Source organism: Cololabis saira, chromosome 9, assembly GCF_033807715.1.
Source record: "Cololabis saira isolate AMF1-May2022 chromosome 9, fColSai1.1, whole genome shotgun sequence".
Lineage (NCBI taxonomy): Eukaryota > Metazoa > Chordata > Actinopteri > Beloniformes > Belonidae > Cololabis > Cololabis saira.
In genome coordinates, this window is record NC_084595.1 from 44,758,911 (window position 1) to 44,780,221 (window position 21,311).

Genomic DNA, 21,311 nt, shown 5'->3' on the forward strand with positions numbered 1-21,311 from the left:
AAATACACTACCCATGACAAGAATTGCATTACATAAAGAGACAAAGAGAAAAAAAGAGAAAAAAACTACAATTCTATCGCTTAATTTGATATTCATTCAGTCATTCGCCTTTATTTAACCAGGCAGGTCATTAATAACACATTTTTATTTACAATGACGACCTGGCAAGATACAAGGACCACTTGGAGGGGAAAAGGAAGGTGTTTAGGGAGTAAAACACAGTAAAATTGTAGCTCTACAAAGGTAGAAAACCATTAGGGAGCATTTTTTGGCAAAGGAGCAGAAATTGGCAGAACAAAATGTTGTGCCCAAAAGTGATTGCCTGCCATAATCTGATTTCTTCTGATTTCTGGCCGCGGGAGCGCGCACAGCAGCCCCTTGAACGATAGCGCTAAAACGTCAGATTTTCAGATTATGAAGCTCAAGAATGATATCAAGTCATATTTAGGCAGAAACAACTTTTCATTAACTGTATTTGGCCTTCAATCAATTTTTGGCAGGTGAAAATGCCTATTTTGTGTTGTAATGGTCCTTTAAAAGAGTTAAAAGCAATCCTGTGAGCTCTAGTGTTTATATTATGAAGCTCAAGAATGAGATCAAATCATATTTAGGTAGAAACAACCTTTCATTAATTGTATTTGGCCTTCAATCCATTTTTGGCAGGTAAAAAGACCCATTTTCAGGGGAGAAATCATATTCTGGCAGGCAATCACTTTTTGGCACAACACCGGATCACCTTGTAGATGTCGGTGACGTCACGGGAAGGGGCGGGGCCAGCCCGCCGCAGCCTCGCCTGCGGTCGTCGGTGTGTACAGGTGTGTCGGTGACTACAGGTGACTACAGGTGACTACAGGTGATCCGCGGTGTCGGCGGGGACGACATGGGGAAAATCCAGCAGTTTGAAATCGCTTTTAACAATAACAAGGACGTGTACAGCCCGGGCGAGTCTATTTCTGGGACCGTGACTGTGAAAGTGAACCAGGTGCTCCAGTGTAAAGGTAAGACCCCCCCTCACCTGCACGGAAACATCCCAACAAGGAAGTGGCCGCTCGGATACAATCATGGCCTGTGAGGCGGCGTTTAGAACCGTTTAAAAGCTTTGTTTTCTCCTTGTACCTTTTTGTAAACCGCTTTTAATCCCGTATAATGTTTCCCTTTTTATCTCTTATCTTGATTTTATTATTTCTGTTTCCTTTTAATTATCAAACTGTTTTTGAGATTTTCAGTAATGTAAAGTGTATTATAAATAAAATGTATTATTATTATTATTATTACTAAAGGCCCACTAAAGACCCACTATTTTGATCCCTTTTATCTCTTATCTTGATTTTATTATTTCTGTTTACTTTTAATTATCAAACTGTAGCACTTTGAGATTCTCAGTAATGTAAAGTGCAATATAAATACAATGTAGTATTATTATTATTATTATTATTATTATTACCAAAGGCCCACTAAAGACCCATATTTTTACCACTTTTATCCCTTATCTTGATTTTATTATTTCTGTTTCCTTTTAATTATCAAACTGGAGCACTTTGGGATTCTCAGTAATGTAAAGTGCATTATAAATAAAATGTATTATTATTATTATTACTAAAGGCCCACTAAAGATCCACTAAAGACCCACTATTTTTATCCCTTTTATCTCTTATCTGGATTTTATTATTTCTGTTTCCTTTTAATTATCAAACTGTAGCACTTTGAGATTCTCAGTAATGTAACGTGCATTATAAATAAAATGTATTATTATTATTATTATTATTGTTATTACTTAAGCCCCACTAAAGACGAGGACGCGCCCGGTGTTGCTGTTTTGGAAAATCTTTGGTTGTGTTGTTATTTATTCTCCAGCAGAAACTCCTCCCTGGCTCTCTGGTATTGGGGGATAGCGGGTCAGGTTCTGATCTGTGTTGGTTCTGGGGAAGCCTGCACTAAATACTGGCATTTTTTGCTCTATTTAACGCTCAACGTGCAACTAGATTTTTGTGCACAATTTATCCAGAGGCTGACTGATGACTTTAAGGCCAATTGGTTAAATACATTTAAACAAAACAAAAATCACCAACTGATTAATGGACCAACCGTTTCATTGGTCTATTTCTAATATTATCATTGATTTTATTTTAATTGCATATCATGGCACGTAATTAATCTGAGGTGACACTTTGTAAACTATATCTCTGGCTAATTTACTGTCCCAGACAGGAAATGGGAAATGAATAAAAGAATGAGGAAATTGGAAACTTCCACCTTATTTAAATGTTCATCTTGATATTTAAGATCCGAAAGAGTTTTATTGTTCTCAGGGATGGATCTGAGGATCAGATGATAAGAAGAGCGCTCATATGATACAAATCTTTAAAAGTTTTCATGTATTGGATACTGTTCTGAAAGATGTTAAAACTGAAGAGGGTAGATTTTCTTCTCCCTCTCTGTTTTAGTGTAGCTCCTTGCCCAGGTAGCACACAGTTAAGTAGTTAGAAGTGTTACTGTGGCTGTGCAGGAGCATAAAAGCCCTTTCATTTCTTCCCTGGTACCGTGTGAACCGTGAATCTTCTCTCTGCTCGTGTTTCACATGCTGACAGCGGCCTGCAGCGTCCCGGGATGGTTGTGGACCTTCCTGTCTGCTCACATTCCTTTCTCTGGTCGAGCTGGTGGCTCTGCACACTTCCTACACGTCATATCGCTTGTAACAGTTTCAGCCACCGACGAGTTTCTGGGAGGAATCACTCATGACTGCGCAAATATTTACTGTAAATCAGCTAACAATGTGAGCGATGCATTCAAAGGCCCTCCGTCAAACCTGTGGAGCAACAGCAGAGTCAACGCCGGGGTACTTGAACTGTCCGCTCATTTGGCAAATAATGAACTGAAAATGGCAAATAAGCTTTTTCAATCTCAGCAAATAAATGCCACAGAAGTGAGTCCCACCCGTGGGTTTATAGCCTGGATACACTGATCAGGTGTGACATCCATCCTCACCTGGAGTACATTAATGGCGCTTTTCCACTAGTACCTGCTCAGCTCGACTCGCCTTGCCCTTGTTTCTTTTCCATACCCAGATCAGAAGTAGGAGGTTGGAGTGAAGCTGCTGTGACGTATTTGATTGTGTGATCTAAACGAAGAAGACAACAACACTAAGGGCCAATCCCAATCCCCCCCCTACTTTCTACCACTAGCCCTAAAAATGAAGCCACAGGCGTAGGGTCCTTGTAACGTTCCCTAGGGATTGGGACACCACTTGCTACGTCACTGCGTGGTTTACGTTCGGGTACGTAAGCGACTGCGTAGTTACGTTTGCACATACGTCACACCATATCAGGAAGCCCAGAGATAAAAGCTGTTTTAATTTCCGCTGTAGCTGTTAATATGCCACTTTATTAAGTTTTAATATTTTTTCAGGCGTAAAAGTAACCGTTAAGATCCCCAACCTGGGCTCAGTTTATTCAAATAACGCCTGTTAAGAAATTTGCTCCGATGTTTTCGGGGATGAGAAGAGACGCCGAGTCGGGAGCTGATTTATGGTTCCGCGTTAAATAGATGCAGAGGCTACGCCGTAGGGTACGCCGTAGGGTACGCCGTAGGGTCTGCGTTGGTGTAACGCGGAACCATAAATCAGCCTTTATTCTGGCGAGATCTTCGCAACAAGGGGCAAGCAAGTGATTATGTACATTCACTGAGTGAATATTATGAAAGTAAAATATATATTTCTCGCTAGAAATGTAATCAAAATGGATTTTTATGCAAAAACTAACTCAAAATATTGATTTTTATTTACTTAAAATGAGAAATGTCCGCCATGTTTTTTTGTTTGATTCAGTTTGCAAATGATGACGTAAAGCATTCTAGGACATTTTCTCAGGCCCTCGGTCGGCGAGTCAGAATCTGAAATCCCTCGCTGGGCTAGATTCATACACACTAACCCTCGTTATGTCCACTAGCCCTACATGCAAAGAGGAATTGGGACACCACTACCCTCACGGGAACGTGCAGAATTTAGGGATAGGACTGAAAAGTAGGACTAGGGGGGGATTGGGACTGGCCCTAAAGATGTAGAACCTGGAGGAGATGATAGATGTGCTGCTGGGTCTGTGGCTTGTGTTCAATATGTTAAAAAATGAGAGTGAGAGAAGCTTCAAGTGGCGACGCTTTTTTTTAAATTTTGTTTGTTTCTGTGCTGCTGAAAAGTCATCTGGAGCCGTGAGCAGCTATGAAGTGACAGAGCTCCTGGTAGATCTGGTCGTTCCTTATCTCCGTCTAGATCTTTTTAATTCTCTCCTCAGCACCAGGTTTATGAACATCTGACCCTCAGAGTTGGATCATGAAACAGACTTTTGCTGCTGTTGCTGGTTGAATAAAATGAACAAGAATCCGTCAGAGTCTCTTTCTCTGATTTCCTCCTCCTGACTCAGACGTCTGACTCCAACCCCCCGACCAATCGGTGGCCTGTAGTGTGATGATGTTAGATACAGCCCACTCAGCAGCTTAGAACCTCAGCAGAATAGATACAGAAAAGTATCTACTCTGCACGTTAGACCCCTAGTGGGAAAGAACCAAACCGAGGCGAGTCGAGTTGAGCTGAGTTACTGCACTAAATGTGTAATGTTAGAAGTTCCTACTGCTGTTTGCCGTCTCTCTGTCAGACATTTGGATTAGGATTCTGAGCAAGCAGTGGGGCTTCCTGAGAATAGAACAACTTCTTTTTTTTTTTGGCAGAGCAAAGAATACCTTAATCTGTGGAAAGAGCTGTTCTGTGTTAAAGAAATATTTCCCCTCCTATATATCTGCTCACACGCAATTCTGTCTGCTCGCAGGAGTGGTCCGAAAAGCAGAGCTGGTAGAGGAGCCAAAAATTGTACTCAAGTAAAAGTACTGTTACTTCAGAATAACATGACTCAAGTAGAAGTAAAAAGTAGTCATCCAAATAATTACTTGAGTAAAAGTAAAAAAGTACTTGGTGAAAAAACTACTCAAGTACTGAGTAACTGTTGAGTAACGTCTGATTTATTTTTTTAACACAAGCATTCAAACAGACAAAAGTACAAAATAATCATCTTCAGGCAAATTAAATCAATAAAATAATAAAATAAATGAAAATTAATAAAAAATATCTTAAATTAAAATAATCTTAAAATAAATTCAAGTACTTTAATAAATAATACAATAAATAAAATAATACCAGAATAGAAAAATAAATTAAGCACAAGTAGCACAAAATTTCCAGCCTTTGTACTTTTCTTTTTTAACCAGCAGAACTAGAACAAACATGAACTCATAGAAACTCTGTGTGTGTTTGAGTCTGTGTAAATGTGACAAAACATGCAAAAACAAACATTTTTCCCAAAGAATCACCCAGTGATGTCATGAGATTGACACGTACGTGGATAAAAGGGATAAAAGAAAAGTAACAGCTCAACGTAGCCTAATGTAGCGGAGGAAGAGGAACAGTTTCTTCTTCACAAATCTACTCAAGTAAAAGTAAAAAGTATAGTGATTCAAAACTACTCCTAAAAGTACAACATCTCCCAAAACTTACTCAAGTAAATGTAACGGAGTAAATGTAACTCGTTACTACCCAACTCTGCCGAAAAGTCATCAGTCACTTTTCAGAAGCACGGTTAAAATAGACGACACGTTTCTGACTCTAGAAGAGAAGACTGCTCCTAAACTGAGGGCGTCACAGTAATCTACCATCATTTCCAGATTATTGAGCGCAGCTAAATATAAGCCACACCCACTAAACCTAAAAAGCAAACAGATTTTGTAAGGCACTCGCCTGTAAGCCGCAGGTTAGTTTGACAAATGCACAGATCTGGTTTAACCTATCGCTGCGGGCCGTCAGTCCGTCATTTACAAAACTAGGTCATTTACACGGCTCATATGTTACGTGAGGTACTCATGTGACGTATCTTTGGAAAGCTAAGATTCTTGTGATTCAACCGATGAAAACCATTTCAGGATATAATCATAACCACGAACAAACAAACAAACATTTACAAAATTGACGCAACTCTCCAATGAAGCCTCATAGTACTCGTCCCATCAAAACTATTCCCACATAAATGGTCTGGTTACATTCAGAAAGGTCCAGTTGATCCAATTCAGTAAAGTATTTAGTCCAAAATACAGTATTATACCAGTAAATATCCACAAACAGCCGCTGCATCATTGGAAATTAGCCGAGTACTTTTTAAAAAAAAGCTTTGTGGCTACCCAAATTTCCAAGGTTTTGTGACATCAGACCTGAATTATCAGGTTATCAAAGTATCAAGGTTCACTTTATTGTCATTCCAAAAGTCCAAATACAAGTGGAACGAAATTTTGTTGCCACTGTCTCAAAGCAAGCAATAAAAACAATAAAAACACTAAAAACTCTAAACACTAAAAGATAAGGACACTAGGCATAAAACTAAAACGCTGTGTACTCAAAAGTGCATAAGACTATCCAGAGATTAAAGAGCTTGGTGCAGAACTGTAGACAGTCGTTGTCGAGGGAAGACAGGGAACGGGTTCTGTTTATTCAAAAGTCTTATGGAGTGGGGGAAAAAACTGTCACGGAGCCGGGCTGTTCTGCACCTGTCGCTCAGAAACCTGCCTGAGGGCAGGAGCAGGAGGGGGAACTTTCCATGTTCAGGATGGGTGGGATCTGCCAGGATCCGCCAGGATTTTGTTATCCAGCCTCTTCATCTTTAACTCCACCCACAACTTCACATTATGCTGCATTTAAGGCTTTTAAGACAGATTTCATAAAGGTCAGATGCCACAAAAGGGAGGCGGAGTATCTGAATCAGGCCCAGTCCCAATCCCCCCCTACTCCTACTTTTCACCACTACCCCTAAATTGTACGTGTTCCTGTGAGGGTAGTGGTGTCCCAATTCCTCTTTGCATGTAGGGCTAGTGGACATAACGAGGGCTAGTGTGTATGAATCTAGCCCTTCACAGCGAGGGATTTCAGATACTAACTCACCGACTGAGGGCTAGAGAAAATTCCCAGAATGTTTTACGTCATCATTTGCAGACTGAATCAAACAAAAAAACAATGGCGGACATTTCCTATTTTTAGTGAATAAAATCAATATTTTGAGTTAGTTTCTGCATAAAAATGCGTTTTGATTACATTTCTAGCGAGAAATATATATTTTACTTTCATAATATTCACTCAGTGAATGTACATAATCACTCGCTTGCTCGTTGTTGCAAAGTTTTTTCAGATCTCGCCAGAATAAAGGCTGATTTATGGTTCTGCGTTAAATCGACGTCGATTTAACGCAGAACCATAAATCAGCTCCCGAGCCGGCGGCTCTTCTCATCCCCCGAAAACATCGGTGCAAATTTCTTAACAGGCGTTATTTGGATAAACTGAGCCCAGGTTGGGGATCTTAACGGTTACTTTTACACCTGAAAAAATATTAAAACTTAATAAAGTGGCATATTAACAGCGCTACAGCTGAAATTAAAACAGTTTTTATCTCTCAGCTTCCTGATATGGTGTGACGTATGTGCAAACGTAACTACGCAGTCGCTTACGTACCCGAACGTAAACCACGCAGTGACGTAGTAGTGGTGTCCCAATCCCTAGGGAACATTACAAGGGCCCTACGCCTGTGGCTTCATTTTTAGGGCTAGTGGTAGAAAGTAGGGTGAACATTGGGATTGGCCCTCAGTCCTCTAAATCCAGCTGCAGTGAACCGAGCTGTGAGGACAAAGCTGAACAGACATCTGCTGCATTTCTTCTTCTTCTTCTTCTTTGTGTCTGGCCGTCCTCTATACCATGTGCTTCCAATGGGTGCCGCAGGCGAGTGCAGCAGCATTGGGTTCGGCCAGGTCATCTCCAGTACATTTTGGGGCAGATATGCATCTCATGATGTGGTCTGCTGCACTGGGTCTTTGTGGACTTTTGACCAAAACATGACAAAGGCATTTGTCACAAACTTGAGGAACTGTATAAACTGATGCTTGTGTTTCTCTGCAGCCATCAAAGTGAACTGCAATGGTTTCTGTGGCATCAGCAGCAAGGCCAATGACACGGCCTGGACGATGGAGGAGCAGTACTTCAACAGCACCACCTCTGTAGCAGACAAGGGTACGCTGATTCACACCTAAACAAACACGCAGATGTGCTAATATATGAAGTTGTTTTGATATCGAGGGGGCAGAGCCGGCCCAAGTCACAAGAGAACTAAGTGGCTGCTTAGGGCCCCGTGACCACTAGGTAATAATAATTTTAATAATTAATTGTTGTAATAATTGCTCGGGGTCATGTTCTGGGTCTCTGGAAAGCGTCTACTCTAGAGACAACATCTGTTGTATTAGACACTATATAAAAAAAAATTGAATTGAATTGAATAGGGGGCCCCCAAGAGTTAAAAAAATAAATAAATAAAATAAATACAATTATTTATACATCAATACACATATTGACGAGGTACTTTGTTGTTGCACTTAATTGTTGCTTTTCCACTTCAAATTGCTGTTGCAGTTTATTCAAAACCAAAGATAAAGTAGATAATGTGTTTACAGTAAATGGTTTATAAATGATCTATTTGATTATTTAGTTTCTTTTAGTAGCCTACACTGTAGATCAGTGATTCTTAACCATAGGGCCGCGGCCCACACTTGGGCCGCGAGCGCCATCTAGTGGGCCGCCAAAAAAAATTCAGTTTTGTACGTGTGGGCCGCGGGGGCCGCGGGACTGCATAGCAACTCCCAACCAAATGAGGAGAAGAAGACCCTCAGCTAGCTGTACGTGTAATAGTAAGAGAAATGGTGTGTATTTACAGAGAAAATCCTTCATTTTGCACAGAGTAGGTTTAGATCCGCCAGGATCAGGGATCGATTACTTGGGTCTGCCCAGAGCAAGCGAGCGCGGCGTGATCATTTATCCCGGCACGTCCCCGCAGCCGGGGAGGTCGGCTGAGGCTGCCGCTCGGGCAGTGGGCTCCATCGTTACTGCTGAAGGATGGTAGATGTAGATGCGTGGGCTGTCGTGTCTGCTGGACTGGACTGTTCGGGCTTTCGAAAAAGCATCAGAAAGTAACTGCTGCAGCGCGACCAGAGAGCTGTGGTGCGGGCTGTGCCCGTCGCAGCTGATCAGGCTCGGATGAACCCGACACACTGAGTCCTGACAACTTATTAATGTAAATAACTTAAAGTAAAATCAAACTAAGTTTTGTCCTCGCTGTATTTTTAAATATGCAACCCGGAATGGACAAATTCATCCTGTTCAGTCTTCCCACTGGGACAAAACCAGTGTCTCATACGTTCAGAGACCGTGGCGTTCAAAGTGCGAAAGTGAAATGCCACTGAAACAAAACACAAAGTTTTTCATCAAACATATCCACTCAAGTCTGAACTGAAGTCACAGAAAAATAAGCTGACCATTTTAAACATGTCTGGGTCCACATACAGCTGTGAAGCAGCTTTCTCCACAGTGAACATAATTAAAACTAAATATCGTTTCAGGCTCAACAATGAGCACCTCCACATGCATATGAGAACCTGAACCTGAACCTTAAATTGTTAAGATGTGTTTATATTAATTTAGTATAAAAATGTGTTGAGACAATTAACAAAGAAAAGGGGAAATTCAAACTGCTGGTAGAGAAATAAAATAAGATAGCATTTGAAAAATAAAATAAAATCTACTTTATTTTTAAGAGAAAAAAATATGTTTAATTCAAGTTAAACATGTTAATTGGCAAATATGTACTTTTTTAATATAACAGTCAGATGCAGATGTTGATACAACTATGAGGCTACTTGAATATATATACACACACACACACACACACACACATATACATATATATATATATATATATATATATATATATATATATATATATATATATATATATATATATATAATGATGTTCTGGACCTTCGCTTGAGTAAATTTTCTCTAAATGGACCTCTTAAAGTTGAATACCCCTGCTATACAGTGTTAATATTTAACGGGCCCCGGGCCACTCTGTACTGAAAAAATTGGGCCCCAAGGTCAGAAAGGTTAAGAACCCCTGCTGTAGATGACACTCAGTATCACTTAGTTCTATATCACTTTAAATATTAAGTGTAAATCAACCCCAGGCCGCTCTTGTAGCTGAATTTGCTCCATTTCAGATTAAAAACCATAGATGGTAAAAACCTGCCAGGCTGACAGTAGGATGATGAAACAACACTGCTGCAACTGTGCAGCTCTTTGACCTTTGACCTGTTGCTTCTCTGTGTGGCCAGTAGGGGCAGCTGCTGACTTTGATCAATATGAATTGAAAGATTTTTCTGCAAGTTTGTTAATCTGTTGTAGCTTCCATGGTCTAAATCCCTGTGGATTACAATCTAACTACAACAATAGTTCTTACATCTAGTTTTACAAGTGTATTTGTAATGACAGGGAAGAACATGAAATAAGTTAATAGTGGGTGTGTGAATGATCAATAATCAGTATTATTGGCAGTAATAGAGGGCCCCATGGAGGCTTGGACCGGCCCTGCGAGGGGGAATGGATTGAAGTGAAAATACCTGAAATATCCAGGTTTTCCTGAGCAGCCTGATGATCATGTACAGTACCTGACTGTGACCACTGATGCTGCTTTTCTATGTGTTTGTCCCACGCAGGAACCCTGAAACAGGGACTACACACATTTCCCTTCAAGTTTCTCATATCAGGTGTGTATACGTGACACATGAGAGGTTTAATTTGTTTTTCTGTTCACTATTTGTTTGTTTTAATCTTGACTTTCCTTGCCTGATATCTGTTTTTGCGTGTATTTGCGAGTATTTCTGTGGTCCGTCAACCTTCAGCATGGGGCTTGGATAGTTGATGTTGCACTGATATAATCTTTATTATATCAAGATAGAAATGTCAGTTTTAAAGGGGAGCTATTATGGAAAGCAACCAAATTCTGCAGTGTCTGTACAGCCGCCCGGATGATCCGTCCAGTGTGATGTGGATCTACGAGCCAATAAGATTCTGCTCCCGTCGTTACGTAACGACAGGAGCACTGGCTTCTTTGCATTAGGGGCCGGTGGGGCACGGCCCCACCAGAATGCGCTGCTGCGCAGGGGAAGATTATGTGTCATTAAACATAAGTTCATAATAAATTTGTCTCCAATTAAATGTCCGCAGTTTTCATTTGATGCAACTTAATTTCATCTGCTGACACTTTTTGTAGTGTAACTGTGTGTAAATACTTCGCCCTGCCTGATCCAGCCCCTCTGTTTCCGCTCGGTGGGGCACAGCGGAGCTGTCCCCTCTGCCTGTAATGTTGTTAACTGGTGAACTGCTGCGCGCGCGTGCGCGTGTACAGCGCACACATTAGCTTCGACAGTGGGGCCGCGAGCTCCGGGCCCCAGAGCCTCTCATTGGCTGCTCTGAACTGAAGCAGACATGTTGAATCGGCGTCGGCCGGCGGTCAAACAGCTCACTCTGTGATTGGCTGTTCCCAGAATTTCCCAGAATGCTTTTCGCTGTCATTTGCGGACTGAATAAAAAAAAAACTATTTCTAGCGAGAAATAAATATTTTACTTCCCTAATATTCACTCAGTGAATGTACATCATCACTCGCTTGTCTTTTTCAAACCGCGCCAGAATAAAGGCTGGTTTATGGTTCTGCGTTACACCAACGCAGACCTACGGCGTAGGTCGCGGCGACGCGTGCCGTACGCCGGCTACGTACTTTGATTGATAGGTGACGTTTCATTCTCTCAAAATGAATGAAGTTGACTATTTGGTGCGTGTGCGATTTAGCACTTTATCAATTGAGCAGAAGTTGGAAATAAAACGTTTGGGACCACATCGACCGGATGATTTAACCATTTGTCAAGCCGGAAAAGACAAAACGAGGACATTTAATAAGGAATGGTTCAAAAGGAAACTCTGGTTAACCGGGAGCTCGTCAAAAAAGGCGCTCTACTGCTTTCCTTGTGAGTTCCGGTGAGTCTAACAGATTTTTATAGTGGAACTGACCATGTACCTATATTCTTTGAATTATTGTGGACTTTGTGTAATGCGCAACTGGCGATACATGTGTGGGTGTGGGTGTGGGTGTGGGTGTGGGGGGGACACAACCTCACGTGGGCTCCCCGACGCTGATGGAGCTGTTTACCTGTCTGTGGTGCTGAAATGGCTGTTTGGCTGTGGTATACTCTGTGCAGCTCGTGCACGGTCGTGCTTGTGCATTGTGTTTTTATTGTTGTCACGTTGCTGTTTCGATCTTGAGTATTTGATATGAGCTCTTGAACACTGCCCATTTGGTAGCGCTATTGATATGATAATATATGTCGTTAGATTGGCACTGTTTGTGTGATGATGGCATTATTCAGCTGCAATTTTGTGGTCAAAGGTGCTGTGGTCCCTTCTCTCACTTGATACTGATTGCATAAGATTTTCCAGCATGGCCCCACCAAAATTTACAGACCAAAATCGCCACTGGACGGGAGCGATGTGTGAAACCACGTCCACAACTAATTCCGCCGGGCGGAGCTTCCACCATTTTTTCGTAGCGGTGTATCGCGTCATTCAGGCAGCCAATCAGCACAGAGCCTCATTATCATAGCCCCGCCCACTCAGAATCCTGCATAGATAATGAGGTTAGAGAATGGGAAGATAAAGCTCAGAGGCTGAATTTCTAATTTATTTAGCAAAAACAATCAAAATCTTGTTTTTAAGACATTCAAGGCCTGTTTAAAATAGGTATTAGATGCCATAATAGCATTTAAATGATATACTTTTAGCAGACTCTTTCAGACTCTATCAGACTCCTTCACATTTCTCTGGAAACTGACATTAAAGTTTGTTTTATGGTGTCAGGAAAGACTTCATCTGTTGTGTAACAAAGGGGGTGCTGGTTCAGTTATTAGAGAGTTATTAATAATTATCTTTCAATAGTTATTAATAATTAATAAAGATTACTTATCAAAATGAATAAATCAAAACGGGGCACCACCTGATTTATCAGGAAAATAATAACTGAACAGCAAAATCAGTCTCAAGTTACCTGTTATTCCCTACATGCCAGCCTGTATCCCGGGGTGGCGTTACAGAATAACAGTGAAGGAAGGAGTCTGAGCACAGACCTTTACAACCAGCAGCTGTGACAAATATGGATAAAATAAACACAAACAACTTCTCTCATTCAAATTAATCACAATTTATTTACGTGTTATTTAAGTGTTAAAAGATAGTGAAACATCACTAAATTCCTAATAAGTCAGGTGGTGCCCCGTTTTGATTGATTAATTTTGATAATTCATTTATATAAGTAATCTTCTTTATTAATTATTATTAACTATCGTGAGACGATTGTTAATAACTTTTTAATAACTGAACCAGCACCCCCTTTGTGGCGCAACAGTGTGTTTGTCCACACATGAACGACCGGCTCCTTCTGTCTCAGGTCTGAAGGGGTTTTTTTATTTATTTATTCAAACAGGTTAAAACAAAAAATAATCAGAATACATAAAATGTATATACCAAAAAAAAACATAAGCAAAACCAAGCAAATTAAAGAGACAAATCTATATGTAGATAAATATTTCCTGTTTGAAAGGGTGTAGGATGTAGGAAGTTTCAAAAAACTTTTCTAGTCCTACCCCTTCTACTGCTCTGTTTTTAGAATTTCTTTATTTCACAGAACTCCAAAAGAAAAGCATAAAAGAGAAGGAAAAGGTGGTTCAGCTGAGCAAGGCACTTTGGTCATTGGCTGTCAGTTCATGTGTCCATTTCCGTTTTTGTATCCATTAAGAGTATAGATTTGAAAGATTTGTCTGGTTTCCTTCTCCAGACTGCACGTTTAAGATTTAAGATTAAGATTTAAATCAGGTCACTTCAGAATAGTCCAGGGTTTGGCTCTGAGTCATTCTTGGCAGGTTTTAGTTTTGTGTCCTGGGTCATTGTCCTGTTGGAGAACCAAGGACCTGCCACTAAACGGATTTCCCTCAACATTTCCGTGCATGGCTGCCTCTTCAGGCCCGCATCATGACGTAGTTTCACCAGTCCAATACAGCCCTCCATGACGTCAGTGAGTTGTGATGTATTTGGACCGCGTCCAAAGATAGAGAGATACTCAAGTCAGCTGACGGGGAAACATTCTCATGTGCTGAATCATTTAGTTTCAATCTGTTTTTAGTGACTGTGTTTCCATGCAGTCACTAACCCTTTTAAAACCCGAATATTGGCAATAACCCGAATTTGCACGGCCACGTAAACACCAATAACCCCTTTGAATAACCCAAATTTGCTCATATTCAGGTTTTTAAAAACCCGAATATGACCCCTGAGTTACTCCTTTTAAAACCTGAATATTGGGTCATGTAAACGTCTAACTGAACAGAAGCGGAAATGACGGGAATTGCGTCATCATGTTCTCCGTGCGTCGCTGGTTTGATCCAGATATCCTGAATGATTAATTACCATGTAAACGGAATATTCCCAATGTTTCAGTAACCGGAATATTAGCAATAACCCCAATTTTGACTGCATGTAAACGTAGTCATTGACATCCAGCTTTGGGGCAGTGATCAGGATGGTGAAGGAAGTAGAGATTTCCCCTGATTTCTTGTCTGCAGAGCTTTGCCAAGTTTTATTTTGAATTAACGTGATCTTTTGTTGTTTAGCTTTTGTTCAGCCGGAGCTCATTTCCGTCTCTGCAGGGACAGCTCTGACCTACAAAACCTCGAATTCATTATGTTATTCTAATGGTGCTTTTCCACTAGCACCTACTCAGCCCGACTCGCCTCGCCTCAGTTTTGCCCTTTCCCACCAGGGGTCTAACGTGCTGAGTAGATACTTTTCTGTATCTAATCTGCCGAGGTTCTAAGCGGCTGAGTCAGCTGTATCTGACATCATCACACTACAGGCCACCGATTGGTCGGGGGGTTGGAGTCAGACGTCTGAGTCAGGAGGAGGAAATCAGAGAGACTCTGACGGCGGTAGGGATGAAACGATTCCTCGAATAATTCGATTACAAAAAATGATGGAGGAATTTTCTCTGCCTCGAGGAATTGTTTAATTTTGCAGCTCAAAGCAGGTATTTCACCCGGACTACATTTAATGCGGCACAACGCGCTGACGCCACGCACGTAAAGGAAGAGGAGGATATGTTTGGTTTTAGTAACATCATGCTCAGACGGGAGACACATGTAGCTCAGGGCTTAACTTTTATTTTCAATCCACGCTATATTCTTCTGGTCCGTTCTCCTATATGTTCCCCCTCTAACCCGGTACATACATAGTTCCTCTAAACATCTGTTCCCGCTACAGTTTTAACTAAAAGAGTGTGCTCCAATACAGCAGGTCTCATCATTTTATTTTCAACACTGCCAAAACTCAAAATCTTTAAATCTTCAAGACTTTAACTTAAAACTTAACTAGAACTTATAATGTGCTTGACACAAATGCAAGTTTAATTGAAACACGTGGGAAAAACACCTAACCTTTTAAGTGATGTGTGTTATCAGGTGTAATGGCATTTTTAGGTTAGAAATAAGAACATTTCTTGGTAAGATCCTTAGTTTTTTGAGTGAATCAGTGAATTTGGTCGACTAGTGTAAGTTCAGGGTTTTTAAATGCACAGCCATGAACCTACTGGATTATATAATTTAGTCTTAGTAATGTCAATTAACATCTAACATCTTATGTATATTTATAATTGCTCTTTAACTAAACAAAAATATCTTTTATCTGATTCATCGATGGAATTTTCAGTAGAATACTCGATTACTAAAATATTCGATAGCTGCAGCCCTACACGGCGGCTTCTTGTTCATTTTATTCAACCAGCAACGGCAGCAAAAGTCTGTTTCATGATCCAACTCTGAGGGTCAGATGTTCATAAACCTGGTGCTGAGGAGAGAATTAAAAAGGGATCTAGACGGAGATAAGGAACGACCAGATCTACCAGGAGATCTGTCTCTTCATAGCTGCTCACGGCTCCAGCTGACTTTTCAGCAGCGCTGAGACAATCAAAATAGATAAAAAGCGTTGCTGCTTGAAGCTTCTCTCACTCTCATTGTTTAACTTGATATGGAACACAGGCCACAGACCCAGCAGCACATCTATCATTTCCTCCAGGTTCTACATCTTTAGTGTTGTTGTCTTCTTCATTTAGATCACAATCAAATACGTCACAGCAGCTTCTCCAACCTCCTACTTCTGATCTGGGCAAGGCGAGTCGAGTCGGGCTGAGTAGGTACTAATGGAAAAGCGCCATAAACGTGTGTGTGTTTTCACTGGGTCTTGTTGAATCAGTGATCCGAAGTTTTGAAGAACTAGTTGGGTTTTCAGGATTTGGCAGTAAAAATCTGAGCCCCCGTGTAACAGACGCCAGCGTTTACAGATGGAAATGTCCAGGCCCCGGTGCGGTGGTCCGGCAGTGACCACCGGCTTTCACACTGCATTTGCTGTGCTAAAACTAACCTATATTCAACCATTCTTGTTTCTTCCAGCTTCTGCTCCAACATCCTTCGAAGGCAGTTACGGAAAGATCATTTATAGAGTGAGGGCTTTTATTGACACGCCGCGATTTTCCAAGGACCACAGCACGGAGAAACCTTTCTACCTGCTCCGTCTTCTAAACCTCAATGAAATACCTGAGATATGGGTGAGACATCGCACACGCCTACGTAGGTTGTGTCCGGATTGATTAAACCAGACATTCACATTGATTCCATTGATTGAGGTTTTAGGCAAGTTTATTTGTATAGCACATTTCAACACAAGGTAATTCAAAGTGCTTTACATCAACATTAAAAGCGTCAAGACACAATTAAACAGTAAATAACAAATAAAATGGTAAGAAAAGAGGTGAAATAATAAAAAGCACAAGTTGTTAAAAAGTAAGGGCAGTAGAGTACAGCATGTAAGTATTTAATTTAGGAGTACCATTTCAGTAAACAGTAGGATTATCAACATAAATGTTAAAATCGCCCACTAAAACAGCACAATCAAAATCCATGCACATAATTACGGAAGAGTATTAGGGCCAGGCAGGAGAAAAATAAAAATAATATTGGAGAGGAGGAAGATTTTTTTTTTTCATTATGCACGTCGAGAAAAAAGTCGAATTGTCGAGGAAAAAAGTAGAAATGTTGAGATTAATGTTGAAATACAATTTCGTGAATAAAGTTGAATTTTCGACATTTCGACTTTTTTCTTCTCTTCTTCTCTTTTTCTTCGACATTAATCTGGACATTTTGACTAAATTTCTCGACATTTCGACTTTTTTCTCGAAGTGCACAATAAAAAAAATCTTCCCCTCTCAAAAATGTTTCTGTCCTGCGTGGCCCTAATACTCTCCCGTACATAATTGACAATAGTTTGGCAAAGTCATAAAAAAAAAAAAAAATTTAAAGAAACATTTTTTTTTTTTAAAGTTTAGTTTTCCCCTTTTTTCCGTTTGTGTCCTAAGCTCACATGTCAGATAAACTGACTGAATGAATGAAAGTAACTGATAATCCACGTATGTGTGTGTCTCCAGGGCCCCTCCTCTTCTGCAGTGACCCAGCAGTTCACCTACATGCTGATGAAAACGGGCACCATCGTCCTGAGGGCTGAGACGGATATGAAAGGTTACACACCGAACCAGATCATCCAGGTCACGGCCAACATCCTCAACCAGTCTGGGAAGACTACTGGAAATATCTCAGCCAGCCTTGTGCAGGTGAACACTCTTCTAAAACCTACATGCACACTCACTGGAGGTTTTCATAGGTAGACACCTTGTCATTATCTGGTTGGACCTTTGTCTTGTCAAATGCCTTCTTGGTGGCATCAATTCATCAAGGTGGTACATGGCTCAGAGATCTTGGTAACTTAGGAGAATATTTGAGCCTGTGTTCATGTCCGTTGTCCTGTGCTGTGTAATGATCCCGCTGAACAAATGGTGCACTATGAAGAGCACCGTTCCCAAGCGATAATACAGTACCGTACACTTACTTCACACGTGATCCTTCGTGTCCCAAGAAACTCTGACATAGGAGTTGAAAAAGTTCTTCATTGAATTCCGAGTTTAAAAGGTGAAATCTGCTGATTTTCTTAGCTTGGATGCTCTTAAGAGCTGATATTACAGTTACAGTGACATCACAGTAATGAATCGGACTGTACTGAATGCAAACTTGTATATTCCACTGTAAGTAGGGTTGCCAACTCCCTGAAAAATAAATAAAGGACCCCTCATCTGCAGGGCCGGCCAACCCAATTTTTTTTTTTAACCCCTTTTTTGTGAGTGAAATTATTTTTTAACTATTTGACTCAAACCTGAATTGAATTAGATGCACATTTTTCATGAACACATGGAAAACAAATTATTATCCAGCAATTCACTTTAATACAAAATAACAAAATGAGCTTGTAGCAAGGCTAGTGCTACGGGGGCTCGACCGACAGGATTGAGAGGACACGGAGCTTAGTGCAGAACCCTTTTTATTAACACCGCCACACGCCCAGGACACAGTGCACAAGCACCTCCCACCAGCAGCACCTCACGATCAGCAGATCCTCAGATCCAGCTTCAGTCTCACCCTTATAAGGCTGGCAGGGTGGAGAGGTTGACGGGCCACACCTGTGTCCCGTCAGCCTGAGTGGCTGCAGCTCCTCCACCCTGCACTGAGCTGAATAAAATAAGTATCTTTCTTAAACAGAAACCTATCCTGCTTAACTTAAAATTGTATACATTAATATAAAACAATAAAAAAAAATCAGAACATCCATCCTGTAATAGTGCACATTTTTAGTGCAATAACAAAAGTGCAAACAGAAAGTCTGTCGAAAATTTGTAAACATATTTGTACCTCTAAGGCCATGACTGTAGCTACAGTTGTAGTAAAACAGAATAAAATAACTTATGAACTCAACAGCTCAATGCCATTTTTACGGAAGAGTATTAGGGCCAGGCAGGAGAAAAATAAAAAAAATAATTTAGAGGAGAAAGATTTTTTTTTTCATTGTGCACTTCCAGAAAAAAGTCGAAATGTTGAGAAAAAATTGAAATGTCGAGATTATTGTTGAAATTTAATTTGGAGAATAAAGTCGAAATTTCAACTTTTTTCTCGACATTTCGACTTTTTTCTCGAAGTGCACAATAAAACAAAATCTTCCCCTCAAATATCTTTTCTCCTGCATGGCCCTAATACTTTTCCGTACATTTTCCATTGGCATTTTCTGACTATTTTCTGACTCTCACATTAATACGGGACAAAGTGCGTCCCTTTTCAGCTCCATACGGGACGTGTACTTTAGTTTATAAATACGGGACGATTCCGTTTTTCAAGGGACAGTTGGCGACCCTAACTGTAAGGTTCTCTGACATGAACTGGAGCTGTAGGTATAAGCTAAGCTGGAAGTAAGTTGATGCTGCTTTGTGAAAATGCATGTGTGTGTGTGTGTGTGTTTTCAGAGGGTAACCTACGAGATGAAGAAGCCCATCCATGATATCAAAGCCGTAGTGGAGGTGGAAGGAGGTGCAGTGAAGGCTGGGAAAGAGGTGGAATGGAAAGAGCAGATCATCATACCGGCACTGCCCCAGTCCTCCCTCTCTGGCTGTGAGATGATACGGATCGAATACTTTGTCAAAGTAAACACGCCTGAACACAACCCATTTAAACATGCAGAATCTCATTTATTGTTTGCATGGAAATAAGAAAAACAAATCATGATGCATCTTAGAAATGATTGACACTTCATGTGATTCATGTGATTCAGTTTTTGCAGCACACTGCAAAAACTCAAAATCTTACCAGGAATATTTGTCTTTTTTCTAGTTAAAATGTCTCATTATTAGTCAAAAAATCTCATTACACTTAAAAAAAGAGTAATTGCCAGAAAAATAACTTATTTGACAATTTTCACCAGTTTCAAGTAAATTTTCACTTGAAATAAGTAGAAAAATCTGCCATAGAGACAAGATTTATCTTATTACAAGCAAAAAAATCTTGTTCCACTGGCAGATTTTTCTACTTATTTCAAGTGCAAATCTACTTTTTCAAATAACAAGTTATTTTTCCAGTGATGAGACAAATATGATTGTTAAGATTTGAGTCAAAAGCAATGAGGACCTGAATGTGTGAACTTATGAGGTGTATTGTAGATTTAAAAAATTGTGTATCTAAAACAAATGAGCCAATCCTCCTGTTTCTCCGGTCCAGGTCAGTCTGAAGTCTCCTGACGTCCTGCTGACGTTGCCCATCCACATCGGGAACGTTTCACTGGACAAAAGAAAACGTCCTGCCAAACCGGCAGCTTCCCCAGCAGAACCCTCCTTATATCCCCGTCTCTCCACACCAGACCCCAGCGCCTCTTCCTCTTCCTCCACGCCCACCCTGCCCCCTCGTCCTGCCCCCAAACCGGCCCCCGCGCCCGGCCCCCCGCGCCAGGCCTTCCTCCCTCAGCTCCCCCCAGCGCTCCCCCGGCCGAGTTCCTCCCCGGAGCAGAGAGCCCCCACCTGCTCCACCAGGACTTCCCCAACAAGCGCCAGTCCCAGCTGGTGTCCCCCAACGCCTTCAGCTACGCCCCGGGCCTGCTCTTCGCCCAGAGCCAGCGGCCCGGCGGGCCAGCAACGCCCCCCTAGTGGCTCGGGCCGGGGCCACGGCACCCTACCCGCCTGCAGGGGGCGCCAGCTCCGCGCCAGCGCCGCTCATCCTTCCTCCAGACTACGACATCGCAGCTTATCCACAAGGTCGGTTTGGGGGATTTGATTTCAAAGCAAACTTTATTTAGATGGAACAATGCATATTAATGAACTACGGAGCCCCTAAAGGGACACAGGTTTTTTTATATACATAATGAGTTTTACGCACGCGTGTGAAACCTTTAAGGTGAGCACGTAAAGTTGTTTACTTGCAAGCAAAGTGGTAATGTCCTTATAATGGAGTCCCAGGTTAAAATATAGCTCAGCTAAATCCTGTAATGTCATTTCCATTCATAAACAGAGCAGCAGCAACTGGATGGTCTCCTGTTACGCACTCACGTAGAACAACTTTTAGGTACTGACTTAAGTTTTGCGAGAGCGCGTGAAACTTTTTAGTGAGTGCATAAACGTTTTACGTGCTCAGGTATACAACTTTATGTGCTCACTTAAAGGTTTTACGCACTTGCGTAAAACAATTCGTGTCCCTTTAGGGGCTCCGTAATGAACACTACATTAAGTAGTGTAAATACACCGGATCTTAGCAGAAATGCTAGTTTCCACCCACAGTCCCCACAGAAAACATAAAAACAATTCAGTCAAAGCAAGGGAACAAACATAAAACATACATAGTAGCAAAATAGACTTAGCAGCATTTAAAAGCAGTATGGATTGTATCTAAAGTGACT

The 21,311-nt window shown here is 41.1% G+C and overlaps 1 pseudogene; it reads left to right on the plus strand.

Moving 5' to 3' along the window:
* Positions 1–781: 781 nt before the first annotated feature.
* LOC133451322 (arrestin domain-containing protein 1-like) lies at positions 782–20,714 on the plus strand (annotated as a pseudogene).
* Positions 20,715–21,311: the final 597 nt, after the last annotated feature.